The sequence below is a fragment of the Anomaloglossus baeobatrachus genome, chromosome 1 (assembly GCF_048569485.1).
Source record: "Anomaloglossus baeobatrachus isolate aAnoBae1 chromosome 1, aAnoBae1.hap1, whole genome shotgun sequence".
Classification (NCBI taxonomy): Eukaryota; Metazoa; Chordata; class Amphibia; order Anura; family Aromobatidae; genus Anomaloglossus; species Anomaloglossus baeobatrachus.
The window spans coordinates 864,145,600-864,154,377 of NC_134353.1; the positions used below are offsets into that span (position 1 = coordinate 864,145,600).

An 8,778-nucleotide genomic window follows, 5' to 3' on the forward strand; every position below is an offset into this window, starting at 1 on the left:
GACTGACATTTCGAACCCCAACTAATAATGCTGTCAGACTCCCAGTCAATGTGAGGAGCATGAGTCCGAAGCCATGGAAGACCCAGAAGGACATCGTCTATACCCTCAGGCAAAACAAGAAAAGAAATCTCCTCTATGTGACCCTGAGACAGGGAAAGGCGCAAGGGAACTGTCCTCAATGTAATAATAATAATAATAATAATAATAATAATTTTATTCATTTATATAGCGCTATTAATTCCATAGCACTTTACATACATTGGCAACACTGTCCCCATTGGGGCTCACAATCTAGAGTCCCTATCTGTATGTCTTTGTGGTGTGGGAGGAAACCGGAGTACCCGGAGGAAACCCACGCAAACACGGGGAGAACATACAAACTCCTTGCAGATGGTGTCCTTGGTGGGATTTGAACCCAGGACCCCAGCGCTGCAAGACTGCAGTGCTAACCACTGAGCCACCGTGCCGCCCTCATTTCACCAGCACGCAGCTCGGAGACGGCGAGCAGCTCAGCAGAAACCGGCAAAGGATAACCGCAGTGCAGAAACCATGTCTAAGGGACCAGCAGTCGGCATCGATCTTGGCACCACCTACTCCTGCGTGGGCGTCTTCCAGCATGGCAAGGTGGAAATCATTGCCAATGACCAGGGCAATAGGACCACTCCCAGCTACGTGGCCTTCACCGACACAGAGAGGCTGATCGGTGATGCTGCCAAGAATCAAGTCGCCATGAACCCCACCAACACAGTTTTTGATGCCAAGCGACTGATCGGCCGCAGGTTTGAAGACTCCGTTGTGCAGTCTGACATGAAGCACTGGCCGTTCAATGTAATAAGTGACAGCGGCAGACCCAAGGTCCAAGTGGAGTACAAAGGAGAGTGCAAGTCCTTCTACCCAGAAGAAATCTCCTCCATGGTGTTGACAAAGATGAAGGAGATTGCAGAAGCTTACCTCGGCAAGACTGTGACCAATGCTGTGATCACCGTCCCCGCCTACTTCAATGATTCCCAGCGTCAGGCGACAAAGGATGCCGGCACAATTTCTGGCCTCAATGTCCTGCGTATCATTAACGAGCCGACCGCTGCCGCCATCGCCTATGGATTGGACAAAAAGGTTGGTGCAGAAAGGAACGTGCTGATCTTTGATCTGGGTGGCGGCACTTTCGATGTGTCCATCCTGACCATTGAAGACGGTATCTTTGAAGTGAAGTCAACCGCTGGCGACACTCATTTGGGCGGCGAAGATTTCGATAACAGAATGGTCAATCACTTTGTGGCCGAATTCAAGAGGAAGCACAAGAAGGACATCATTGACAACAAAAGAGCTGTTCGCCGTCTCCGCACTGCCTGCGAGCGTGCAAAGCGCACCCTGTCCTCCAGCACACAGGCAAGCATCGAGATCGACTCCCTGTACGAGGGCATCGACTTCTACACCTCAATCACCAGAGCTCGCTTCGAAGAGCTGAACGCCGATCTCTTCAGAGGAACCCTGGACCCAGTAGAGAAGGCTCTTCGCGATGCCAAACTCGACAAGTCCCAGATCCACGACATTGTGCTGGTCGGCGGCTCCACACGTATCCCCAAGATCCAGAAGCTGCTGCAGGACTTCTTTAACGGGAAGGAGCTGAACAAGAGCATCAACCCAGACGAGGCCGTGGCCTATGGTGCAGCTGTGCAGGCGGCCATCTTGTCTGGAGATAAATCAGAGAACGTGCAGGACCTCCTTCTGCTCGATGTCACCCCTCTGTCTCTGGGTATTGAGACTGCTGGCGGCGTCATGACTGTCCTGATCAAGCGTAACACCACCATTCCCACCAAGCAGACTCAGACCTTCACCACCTACTCCGACAACCAGCCTGGTGTCCTCATCCAGGTCTATGAAGGTGAAAGGGCCATGACCAAGGACAACAACCTTCTGGGCAAGTAATGGAGTCAGACAACATAGTTCCATTAACAACACGGACAGGAATAGGCGCCTCTAACATGATAGAGGGAATATTGTGTTCCTTTACAAATCCTGAGGACACAAAAATCCCGTCAGCTCCGGAATCCACAAAAGCCATAATAGGCCATGTATTCTCAGATAACGAGAGCTGACCTGGGATACAACACTTAGAGGGTGCAGAAGACGTCTCTAGTAACCCCCCTCTAATGGTTACTAGGCCAGGGAGTTTCCCTGACGACTAGGACACTTGTTGGCATAGTGCCCAGCCTGACGACATACGTAACATATAGGAGGACCAGACTTGCGTAGTCTGGAGAACGTATGACCTAACTCCATAGGAGTGGGAGATGTTTCAGATGCTGAGGAAGATGGTAGTGGACCCTCAACAACTGGAATAGCCCGATGCTTAGGGCGTGAGGAAGAGACCTCGAGTCTACGTTCCTTATGGCGTACATCGATCCTCGTTGCTACTGTGATCAAGTCCTCCAGAGAAGCAGGGACCTCACGAGTAGCAAGGGCATCCTTGACATAGCCTGCCAACCCTCTCCAGAAGATAGGAATCAACACCTTCTCTGGCCAATCTAGTTCTGCCACCAGAGTTCTAAAAGCAATGGCATAAGAACTAGTGGATAACGAACCCTGAGATAGATCTAACAGTCTCAGGGCCGCATCATGGGTAGCCTGCGGACCCATGAATACCGCCTTAAGAGCATCAAGAAAGTCTTGATGTCTCAGAGTAACCACATCAGAGCGCTCCCATAGGGGAGTCGCCCATTCTAAGGCTTTGTCCTGAAGTAAGGAGATGATAAAGCCTACTCTGGACCTCTCCGTAGAGAAGCGAGAAGAGTTGACCTCTAGGTGTATCTGACACTGACTAATGAAACCACGACATGATCTGGCATCGCCAGAATATCTGTTTGGCAGAGCAAGTCGAGGATCATATGCAGATGTCACCATGGTCTGAGGTTTATCCTCTATACTCTTGAGCCGTGACTCAAGTACTTGTATGTAGCGGTGTAACTGCTGATATTCTGCCATAACTGCCAGACCCTTGGCTCAGTCCTAATGTTACGGGGGGCTGTCTGATAATAACCGAAAGGAGTATCAGACAGTCAGGGTCCACCGTGCAAAGACTTTGCTGCAGACTATGGCAGAGTGCAATACCTCTGTTAACTCACAGAAGGATATAATAAGTAAGTAAAGCAATTCCTCCCTTACTTGGAGGGTGTGTGGAATGATCTCTGTTAATAATCACAGAGACAAAGGCAATGTGTGCGAAATGGCACCTACCTAGGTCCGCTCTTCTAGTGGTGCAAAAGAGATGAACAGCAGCGTAAGCCGCACAAAGCTCCTACCTGCGTTCGCTCCACTAGTGTGCGAGGACACGAACCACTAGATATGGCACCTGCCTAGGTCCGCTCTTCTAGTGGTGCAAAAGAGACGAACAGCAGCGTAAGCCGCACAAAGCTCCTACCTCTGTTCGCTCCCCTAGCGTGCGAGGACACGAACAACTGCCAGACGCAGTATAAGGAACGTTACCCTAGCGGCAACGTCCACCTACGAGTAGAATCACAAGGCCCAGCCAGACCATGTGCCTCAGGCACCTGCCTATGTCCGCTCCCCTAAGAGGTAAGGATACGGACAGCAGCCGAAGCTGTAAGGTATAAGAACGCTACCCTGCCGGTAGCGCTCACCTAGCATAGACAGAGGAATGCCTAGAGGAACGCGCACAGAGCGTCTACTCATATGCATGAACCAAGAGGACTGAGCACCATGCGGCGTGTGTCAGGGTCTTATATAGACTCTGTGCCTCATCCAAGATGGAGGACACCAGAGCCAATCCGCTGCCAGAACGACAGGAGTGACGTCATGCTGGCCTATCACCGAGCAAGACGTCACAAGCACATGACCAGCGACCAATCGGCATAGAAGGTGTCAGAGACATGTGACCTCGTGTCAGCGATGATGTCACCCGCACATGTGCAATGGCTCCAAGATTGGACTTAGTCTCCGGCGCTCGCACATGTGCAGTAGCAAGAAATCTGGACTTAGTCTCCAGCGCTCGCACATGTGCAGTAGCAAGAAATCTGGACTTAGTCTCCAGCGCTCGCACATGTGCAGTAGCAAGAAATCTGGACTTAGTCTCCAGCGCTCGCACATGTGCAGTAGCAAGAAATCTGGACATAGTCTCCAGTGCTCGCAGCAACCGTAACACCCGGGTACTCCTAACAGCAGCGGTGGTACTTCTAATTACCACACACCACGGTTGGCGTCACGAACTATAACCCCCTGTACATACTTCCCCCTCTTTTCATTCGAGTGGCCACACGACCCCCTGGGTCCGGAGACCCTCGAGCCACAGTGAGCCCGGATCCGAGCAGCTCGGCTGCTTCCATGCGGCGGTACAATTCTCCTGAGTTTGACTCGGCTTATTTGCCCATCTTGTCTGATCTCTTTGCTCTCAGCTTTGTAGTCTAATCTTGGGCTGCCTGCCCGACCTCGGGCAATCCGACTACGCCTCTGTTTTGTCCTCCTGTACCTGGTTCCTGTGTCTCTGACGCTTCATTTGGCTGCTGTAACCCTAGGGATTGGCCTTCAGTGATACCTGAAGTCTACTGGCAGCCAAGCCTATCCTCACCATCAGATGCTCTATTGAGGACTCGGCAGACACTTAGTCATACCTCTCCAAGGCTAAACCTGGCCCATTGAGTAGTGCGTCCACACCCACCAGCATCACAAGTATTTTCATTAGAACCCATATACAATATGTGTACAGATGCCTGCATTTTTTTCTAATTATGTATTTTACAGTATAAAAATTCTGTGTGTGTAATATGTTAATTTATAATTTAATTACAACCCACTATATGGTGATTATTATTATCTACTTTGTTGTTTTGGTGCTGATTTTTTTTCTCATTAATTATTATTGAAATGCTGTAACACAGCTAAAAATCCCACACAAATGCAAGGATAAAATTTATGAAATTACTGATAATGCTGTGACTAGATAAGATTGTGGGAGGACTGTACTAGCATTTCCAAGAAATACAGCCTGTGGGAAATGTTACAAAGGCAAAGCAGAATTTAGCTATTGTGCTTCGACTTTAGCAAACTTGTTGATTTATTACATAAAATAAATTAGAATACTTAGACTACTGATTTTCATTTATTAAATAAATCTGCCCTTTAGATTTTTAAGTCAAAACTTCAATTCAGTGACAGAAAAAAGTTTGCAGAGGCTGAAGTTACAATTATGTCCATTTACCAAGCACAGAAAACTCTAAAAACCATTAAAAAAAGCAAGCTATAAAAAGGTGCGGAGACAAAATTATATATAATATAAATTGACAAAAACATATTTTGCCTTTATGCAAAAAAAAAATTGTACTTGGGTGTCTACCACGAGGATAAGAAAGGAAGATTCAAACATAAATTACCGGTAGTGGCCCTTCTCTTGGAGAGGTTTGTCCTTGGCATTTGCGTAGGATGTCACGAAGCAGCACCTTCCGTACCAGGGAACCATCAGTAAGGACATAAAGTATGACCTGGCCAACTTATCTACATATGTCAAGCCAAAAAGGTTAGAGAAAAATACAAGCAAGCGTGCATAAAAGGAAAAGAATTGATGTATGCACAAATGTTTTATCAATCAGCGAGATCTCATCTTCATCAAATTAAAAGGGTTTTTCAGTTTCGAAAACCCTGTCCCCTGGCTGCGCTTTGTTTAAAAAAAATTCTGCTTCTCTCTCTACCCATGGATTCAGTGTTGAGTCTGCGCCGCTGCTCCTGGTTTGTATTATTGTCTGCAGGGCTGTATTTTCCCTTCATGCTGCCCCAGGCACTTTAAGTGGTCGCGCCCCTTAGTGACAATGTAAAACTATGAGTTTTCGCACACGACATCTGTTTAAGGCAGATCTACTCTGTAAAACACTTGAAAAAGTATAAATGAGAAATGAAGGGCACTAACCCCCCTCCCAATGGGGATCACCACAGGCACATCAAAACATAGCATGAGTATAAAATATTCCCACCACACTGTCCCCACTTATATACTGTGACTGTGACTGTCCTCCCTTATAAACTACTATATACCCACCACACCTTCCTCGATTATGAAATATGATCTGCACACTGTCCTCACATCCTGCTGCCCCCTCCTCACAATGTCCCATGCATGCTGCCCCCTCCTCACAATGTCCCATGCATGCTGCCCCCTCCTCACAATGTCCCATGTATGCTGCCCCCTCCTCACAGTGTCCCATGCATGCTGCCCCTTCTCACAGTGTCCCATGCATGCTGCCCCCTCCTCACAGTTTCCCATGCATGCTTCCCCCTCCTCACAGTGTCCCATGCATGCTGCCCCTCTCCATGAGCTCCTAATGCTGCCTTCATCTTTTCCATAATGACACCTCCATGCTGCCCCACTCATCATACTAAGACCACCACACTAGAGCTTAAGCTGAGACACCCCCCCACACACACTACTCCACTCTTGATATTGACTCCCCTACATTGCTCCACTCTATACTGAGCTCCAATGCTGCCCCCTCTCATTCTGAGTCCTTACACTCTCACTCATCAATTTTGTCATTGCACTATCCCTCAACCCTTGTCCTCTGTCTCTAGCATTGGCTCCTCTCTCCCACTCCAGCAGCAGCCTCTCCCCAGCATCAGCCTCTCTCCCCCCAGCATCAGCCTCTTTCCCCCCAGCCCCCACCCCAGCATCAGCCTCTCTCCCCCCAGCATCAGCCTCTCTCCCCCCAGCCTCCCCCGAAATCAGCCTCTCTTTCCCCAGCATCAGTCGCTCTCCCCAGCTACTCCCAGCATCAGCCTCTCTGCCCCCAGCAGCAGTCTCTCTCCCCCCAGCCTCCCCCAGCATCAGCCTCTCTCCCCCAGCTTCCCCAGCATCAGCCTCTCTTTCACCCGCATCAGCCTCTCTCCCCCAGCTTCCCCAGCATCAGCCTCTCTCCCCCAGCTTCCCCCAGCATCAGTCTCTCTGCCCCAGCATCAGCCTCTCTTCCCCCAGCATCAGCCTCTCTGCCCCCAGCCTCCTACCTCATCAGCCTCTCTTTCCCCAGAATCAGCCTCTCTCCCCAGCTTCCCCAGCATCAGCCTCTCTCCCCCAGCTTCCCTCAGCATCAGCCTCTCTGCCCCCAGCATCAGCCTCTGCCCCCAGAATCAGCTTCTCTCCCCCCACCCCCTCCCCAGCATCAGCCCCTCTCCCCCAGCCTCCCCCAGCATCAGCCTCTCTTTCCCCAGCATCAACCTCTCTCCCCAGCTTCCCCAGCATCAGCCTCTCTCCCCCAGCCTCCCCCGAAATCAGCCTCTCTTTCCCAGCATCAGTCGCTCTCCCCAGCTACTCCCAGCATCAGCCTCTCTGCCCCCAGCAGCAGTCTCTCTCCCCCCAGCCTCCCCAGCATCAGCCTCTCTCCCCAGCTTCCCCAGCATCAGCCTCTCTTTCACCCGCATCAGCCTCTCTCCCCCAGCTTCCCCCAGCATCAGCCTCTCTCCCCCAGCTTCCCCCAGCATCAGCCTCTCTGCCCCAGCATCAGCCTCTCTGCCCCCAGCATCAGCCTCTCTGCCCCCAGCCTCCTACCGCATCAGCCTCTCTTTCCCCAGCATCAGCCTCTCTCCCCAGCTTCCCCCAGCATCAGCCTCTCTCCCCCAGCTTCCCTCAGCATCAGCCTCTCTGCCCCCAGCATCAGCCTCTGCCCCCAGCATCAGCCTCTCTCCCCCCACCCCCTGCCCAGCATCAGCCCCTCTCCCCCAGCCTCCCCCAGCATCAGCCTCTCTTTCCCTAGCATCAACCTCTCTCCCCCAGCTTCCCTCAGCATCAGCCTCTCTCCCCCAGCTTCCCCCAGCATCAGCCTCTCTGCTCCCAGCATCAGCCTTTCTGGCCCAGCATCCCCCAGCATCAGCCTCTCTTTCCCCAGCATCAGCCTCTCTCCCCAGCTTCCCTCAGCATCAGCCTCTCTGCCCCAGCATCAGCCTCTGCCCCCAGCATCAGCCTCTCTCCCCCACCCCCTCCCCAGCATCAGCCCCTCTCCCCAGCCTCCCCCAGCATCAGCCTCTCTTTCACCATCATCAACCTCTCTCCCCCAGCTTCCCCAGCATCAGCCTCTCTCCCCCAGCTTCACCCAGCATAAGCCTCTCTGCTCCCAGCATCAGCCTCTCTGCCCCCAGCATCACCCAGCATCAGCCTCTCTCCCTCAGCTTCCCCCAGCATCAGCTTCTCTTTCCCCAGCATCAGTTTCTCTCCCCCAGCTTCCCCCAGCATCAGCCTCTCTCCCCCAGCTTCCCCCAGCATCAGCCTCTAAGCCCCCAGCATCAGCCTCTCTGCCCAGCATCAGCCTCTCTGCCCCCAGCCGCCCCCAGCATCAGCCTCTCTTTCCCAGCATCAGCCTCTCTCCCCCAGCTTCCCCCAGCAACAGCCTCTCTGCCCCCAGTGTCGCGGGCGGAGGAGGGGACGCTGCGCTCTCCCACTGCTCGGGTCCGGCTGCCGCTGCTCTGCGGCTGCTGCTGCTCGGTGGCTCGAGCGATGGGCCGGATCCCGGGGACTCGAGCGGCGCTCCTCGCCCGTGAGTGAAAGGGGTGGTTTGGGTTTGGGGATATTGTCCGTGACGCCACCCACGGTTGTGGTGATTTTGGTGACACCACCGCTGCTCTAGACGGGGATCCCGGGAGCGGTGACAGGGAGCAGCCGAGTTGTTATTTCTCCCCTCCGTGGGTAGGGGGTTGGTTGTCCCGGGGCCCGCTGATGGGGTAAGGGTTGAATGACAGGCGGGTTGCGGGGCCTGATGAGGTGCAGGGTCGCAGGGGCAGCGCTATGCC

The 8,778-nt window shown here is 52.5% G+C and overlaps 1 pseudogene; it reads left to right on the forward strand.

Moving 5' to 3' along the window:
* Positions 1-475: 475 nt before the first annotated feature.
* LOC142303509 (heat shock cognate 71 kDa protein pseudogene) lies at positions 476-1,926 on the forward strand (annotated as a pseudogene).
* Positions 1,927-8,778: the final 6,852 nt, after the last annotated feature.